The sequence below is a fragment of the Mycetomoellerius zeteki genome, unplaced genomic scaffold, assembly GCF_001594055.1.
Source record: "Mycetomoellerius zeteki isolate Tzet28-1 unplaced genomic scaffold, Tzet1.0 scaffold184, whole genome shotgun sequence".
NCBI lineage: Eukaryota > Metazoa > Arthropoda > Insecta > Hymenoptera > Formicidae > Mycetomoellerius > Mycetomoellerius zeteki.
Window position 1 is genome coordinate 67,167 of NW_017256797.1, and position 6,570 is coordinate 73,736.

A 6,570-nucleotide genomic window follows, 5' to 3' on the forward strand; every position below is an offset into this window, starting at 1 on the left:
CGCACGGCTGGAAACAGCTGGAAATGTGAGTGCTTATAGCTGCTCACAGCTGCTCAGCGCATGACAGTCTAAGTCTTCTGAAGAGGGCGTAAGCGGACAATACAAAATCTATTTTATCGACCTCGATCAAGTTCGGCCGTCACTCCAGCATCCTCTTAATGAACAACGCGGTATTCTGTAAGACCATGGAGAATGTGCGCAATCATGTCGACGGAAAATTATTAACGAAATGGGACAGTCGTTACGGTGCAGAGGCAATGATCGCGAAACCGAATTTTCATAGCCGTAGTGTCTTTGCGGAGAATTTAATCGCCGTCGAACTGCGCAAACTCGAGGTGAAGTTCAACAAGCCGATTTACGTAGGTATGTGCATACTGGACATGGAAAGTCTGCTTGTACGAATTTCACCACGAGTACATGTTACCGCTGTATAACGACAAATGTAACATTATGTACACCGACACAGCCTGATTTATCACATAGAATGCGACGATATTTACGAGACGATGAAACGCGATATCGGTAGATTCGACACGAGCGATTATCCAGCTGACAACGCGTACGGTATGCCTCTCGCGAATAAGAAGGTGCCAGGTCTGATGAAGGACGAAAACAACGGCACGATAATGACCGAATTCGTTGGACTCAGAGCGAAGATGTATACTTTGCGTGTAGATGGAAAGAAGGACACCAAAAAAGCAAAGGGTGTAAAGAATAACGTCGAGTAGCGCGAACGATAACGTTCGACGATTACACGCGGTGTTTGAACGAAGAGATCGAAATGACTCGTCGTCAATCGTGTATACGATTTAAACTGCACGAGGTATACACGATATTCGAATCGAAAATCGCTCTGAATCCATACGACGATAAACGGTACGTTGTACCGGACTCGACGGAGACGTTACCGTGGGGCATTGGCGGATACCTTTGTAATATTATATATTATACGTATCATATGTATTAGTATTTTAATGTACACTTTTTTAAATTTATTATGTGTATTACTATTATTGTACTTTCATATAATATATATCGTATGTTTGTTACATTTCTACGTAGTATTAGTATTTTAATTTACACTTTATGTATCATACGTTTTAACAGTTATATACGTATTATATACTAGTATTTTAATTTTTATATACTTTATGTAACATAAGAATTTACATTTATATACATATTATATGTATTACTATTATTTTTATGTTCACATGTATGTACGTATTCTATTTCTATATGCATTGTTGAAAAAATAAAATAATGTATTTTGTATCATTATGTATGTATTTTGTATACTCCAAAACGAAGATCAATGGGGAGTAATAAAAAGAAACGTTTACATATTATACTTATATAGATATATATTTTTTTTATGTAGAACAAAAAAATACATGAATTAAAATTGTATCAAATGACTTTGTTTTTGTGTATCCACGAATTGTGCGATCCATCGAATCCCAGCCACTTGACGTACACCTTGTTTCCTTTCCTGCGCAGTACTTTCTCCACGAGATACACGTCCGGATGAGTAGCGCGATGCAACTCGTGCTCGTAGAACGCTCCAGCGACGGATTTTTCGCGATAGTCCTCGAGAAGATAAATGACGGGATTGGTACGCTGCACTTTAACGATCGTAAACACCTCGGTGGTCTAATTCGACGTGTAACCCTTCTCAAAAATCGTCTTGTGCTTGCTCACGCTTACCGAATCGCCCACTTTGAATTTCGCTGGACCCGCGATTTTTATCGCGCTGTACACCGTGTCCAAGAGTCTTTGGGCGATCGCGGGAGTTACATCGGCGGGTCGCATGCCGATAGTGCGATGCTTGCGCGCGTTGTAATTTGATACGAGACGCGGCAGCTCGTCGACCCACTTATAATTGCCGTTGAGCGTAAACATCTTTCACGTGTCGTTCTTGAGCGTGCGATTGAACTACTCGACCACTGACGCCTTCAACGTCGAATACGTAGAATAGTGATTAACATTGTGTTTTTTCAAGATTTTCTGCACATCGACATTGTAAAACTCTTTTCCCATATCCGTTTGTAAATTTTTCGGACATCTTCCACTCGCTCGAACGATCTAAGCGATAGCGTCAGCCGTCTCGCTTCCGCCCTTGCTCTTGAGTGGTACGGCCCACGTGTACTTGCTCAACACATCGATGACGGTGAGTATGTAGTGACGACCTCTGTTGAAGCTCGAGTACGGGCGCATCTCAACGATATCAGCCTGCCACAGATCGTCGTATCCCCGGACTATGACGCGCCTTCGCGGAAAATTTCTTCTCGCCGGAGCGTGCAATTCGTCGACGAGCTGACGTCTCTCGGAGCTAACTTTTTTCTTTTCGTCGAATCTCTTTTTCATGATTCGATGCGCAATACACAGGATACAAGAAAAAAATGTTTTCTCGCTGACGTCACTCGACTAACTCGTTTCGTCGATACACGATTTAATTTATAATAAGACCTGCTTCGGGAAGTTCCTCGATAATCGACAGCATCTCGTTGTCGTGAGCGTTGTTGCCCGCTCGGTGCGAAGCGTCGAGTAATCGTAGACGATCCACCAGCTCGTTGAGATCATCCCAATGCACGTAATCGATCACGTTGTCGTTCAGTGTCATTGCGTGAGGTAATCCCTTTCCAGATTTCTTCTGTTTCTTAGGTGTAATCGACATCAATGGAGCGATTACGTGTTTGTACTTGTATCCCCTGTTACTTAATAATCGACCCTGCGAATGATGCTTGTGCTTGTACGCGTTCGTTGCCAGCAGCATGCTCTTATACTTGTGCATATCGTCTTCCGTGTAGAGGGCATCGTCGGGAATTCTCTTGAAAATCAACTCGTAAAGACCAGACGTACCGGCGTATCGTACGCCGTCGATAATTATGTTGTCCGCGTCATCCACGTCGAAACGTTTATTACCCCACATCAGTCCATGATTGTGTAGGTAAACGCCGTACACGTGATCTGCACCGCTCTTTTTTTCCTTGCGCTCCGCTCAGGATAGGCTCGACGTACTTTTGACTCAGCGGACCCAAGTGAGCTCGCAACACCTCTCGACCTTCGGACGTTTGCAGCCGATTTTGAACCTTCGTCGCTAACGAATCGTCCGTCGTTTCGAAAACGTTCTCGAACGACTCTATCGGTTGTGCGATCGTCGTCGTAGTACGCGGTGTGGAGGTTATCGGTTGTACGTCGTGCCATTGATCAGATTTACTTAGAATCGCGGAATGCTCGAACGTCTCGCTCGCTTCTTCTCTTTCCTCTTGTTCCTCCTCCTTCCTCTCACGTTTAGGGGCAGACGCTGCGTAGTCATCGCCACGTGACTCTCCCTTTGTCGCACGCCCGCCGGGGTTGTCGACGAAAAGTCGCAGCGGCTCGATAAGAAGTTTAAAATGTCTGTCCAACGCGATACTCTCCTCGATTCTACCGGTCTTTAGAGCGCGATGTTTCTTGCGGATCGACTTGCTCGTCTTCTCGATCTCCCTCGCGATTTTTTCACGCTCGCGCACATCTGCCATGTTCGTCTCTGGCAAAGTATCGACAACGACTGGTTACGTTACGGTATTGTGAACTCGTTAAATCCTTTTCTGTATCTACCGTTTGTAAGCGCACTGTCTTTGTCTATCACTACGAATCCATATTTTTGTCGCCAACAGTCGCGACACAGCAAGCAAAATTCGTCGTACGACATGTCGGTATTCACGTGATCGTTGTAAACGTGTTTCAAGTTGGTACCCTCTTGTTTGAACAGGATCAGCAGGTTCGCATTGTCGCGTATCAAATGTTTAGGTATCATCGCATACGTCTGACAGAGATAGAAGCAGTCGACGTCCGCGTGGCGACCCATCGAGAAGTATTCTCTCACCGCATCCTGTTTGTCGCATGCCACGTCATCAAAGATAAAAATAGAATTTGGATGCGCCTCGCTCGGTGGAACGACGTCGCTGTTGTTGGAGAACGTAAAGTAACCGATTTCATCGATAGACGTCAACAAATTTTCGAGATATCGATACTTTGGCTGTTGCAACGATTTCGAGTAGACGTACACGTTCTCGAAACGTACGCCGTTCGGGCTCTCGAGCAAGCTTATGAGAACGTTGGTTTTACCGCAATTCGACGGACCGCAAATGATGGAGCGTATAGTACTCGGCAGCATTTCACCGTGCTTGCGCTTCTCCGCGCTGTCCCCCATCATTCGCGATTTCGCGTCATAGTTCGCGACGCTTATCGTCAACGGTTGCTGCACGAATTTCATGCTCGCACTACGGGCTACGTGTTCTCGACCGCCTATTTAAAGGTGCGCCAATTCGCGAGTCGCGCAGAAGTAAAATGTATCTCGCGCTGTGTCATCCTTCCGACATTTTGGATTTGAGCGCCGAGCAGTTGCAGTATATACCGAAGATCGTACTGTTACGCGTGTACGGCGACTATATCGACCACATGTGGGACAAGCTTCCTGAACACGTGAAGGCGGATTCGGAGGTTCGAACGTATCGTCGCTGCGACGAGCACTGCAATCAGCCGTAGCAGCGGACGCACATCGATGATTCGGCACCGAAGATAAGGGACTGTAGTGAATGTCAGCGTCGCGCGGAGGTCTGCTGAATCAAGCGATAAACGCGCTTCCTTTCGAGTTACATATTCCGGGCTACCAGTTTTGCAGTCCAGGAACGCATTTAGAAAAGCGATTGCTAGAGGTGACGCAGGCATAAATCTGTTGGACGCGGCGTGCCGAGAACACGATATAGCTTATTCGCGGAGCAAAGATCTCGCGAAACGACACGTAGCTGACAAAATACTCGTTGAAGAGGCGCGGAAAAGCATTACCGCGAAAGATTCGACTCTCGCAGAGAGAGCCGCCGCTGCTGCCGTCTGGCAGCGATGAAAGCCAAAACCAAGATCGGCATGGGCATGAACCGAAGAAGACGACGACGACGACGACGACGAGGAAAAAGACAACGAAGAAGCGGATTCTTCTGACGGCGAAACTAGGCGGCGCGTTACCAATTCTAGGAATGTTGGGCGCACTCGGGTCCTTGATCGGCGGAGCGGCCAGCGTGGCGAAAACTGTAAACGATAGCAAAGCCGCGCGACGTCAGCTCGAGGGGCTGCAACGTCACGATCGCGCGATGGTCGCGGACTGTATCTCGCTCCACACAAATACGGACTCGGACTGTATTTCAGCCCCTACAAACGTGGACAGGGCATAGCAGCGAAGAAAAAAAAACGTCAAAGAGACGATAAAAATGCCCTCGGGTGCAACTACCAACGTGCAATTGGACCTGCTCGCGAGACGTATGCGCGTACCATACCTTTTAGAGGTGTTTTCATGCGTAACGCGTTACTGACGAGTGGCGCACACCGAAACGAAAGCGGTATCGTGAATCTGGACGATGCGACGGGACCCGGTACTCACTGGGTAGCGTACGCGAAGAGGAACGATCGTGTTGTGTACTTTGACAGTTTCGGTAATCTTCAACCGCCCAAGGAACTGATGCGATATTTCGGGATCGGTGTTACGACGATAGAGTCCTATCAGACGTACGATCAGAGCTTATGCGGACAGATGTGCCTATGGTTTCTACGAACGGTCGACGCACGTGAATTTAAATAGCTCGACGAGATGCCGCGAAATCTCAGTATTCATCGAACGCTTTTTCCGTCATGTCGCTGACACTTACACTGAGCGGGAAGAGCAGTCTCCTCGCGGCGAACTACTTCCCCGCCATAGATTTGAGTGACAGTGATTACAAGTTCGGTTTGATGATTTTTGAGACTTATCACACGATACCGAACGTAAACGAGTCAAACAATAAATTTTATTTCGATAAAGACGACGCAGAAATTACAATTCCCGAGGGTTCGTACGAAGTTCGGGACATAAATGAATTTTTGAAACGTGCGATTTTACGTTCGCGCCGCGATGCGCTTGAAACCGTTGACATAATGCTTTTGTATGGTGACAATAGCAACAATAGCAACTATAACACTGATGACAACGACGATAGCGAGGGTGCGGAATATCCGATAACGATCCGTGCAAACTACAACACGATAAGATGCGAGATTAGATGCGCCTACAGAATAAACTTTGACAACAACATTGGATCGCTGCTGGGATTCTCGTCGAAGCGTATACTGCGACTGCGAAGATGGCACGAATCCGACGTGTCGATCAACATAATGAACGTAAACGTTATCCGCGTAGAGTGTAACGTGACCGCGGGTGCGTACTGCAACGGCAAAGGTGCACACACGATACACGAATTTTCCCCGGGCGTGCCACCGGGATATAAGATATAGGAAAGGCCCGTGCAGATCATTTACTTGCCGATCACCGCACGGAGCATTACGGATCTAACGATACGCGTCGTCGACCAGAACGGACGATTGCTCGATTTTCGAGGAGAAGAGATCACCGTCAGTTTGCACGTGCGACGGCGACGGCGATAACGCGAGCGTGAGATGCTTGTGTTGAACGGAACTGAGCGCACGCAGAGAGATAACACATTCTTTACAAGGCCGGTGACGTCACAGCTCGATAACACTCGCTCACCTACCTGC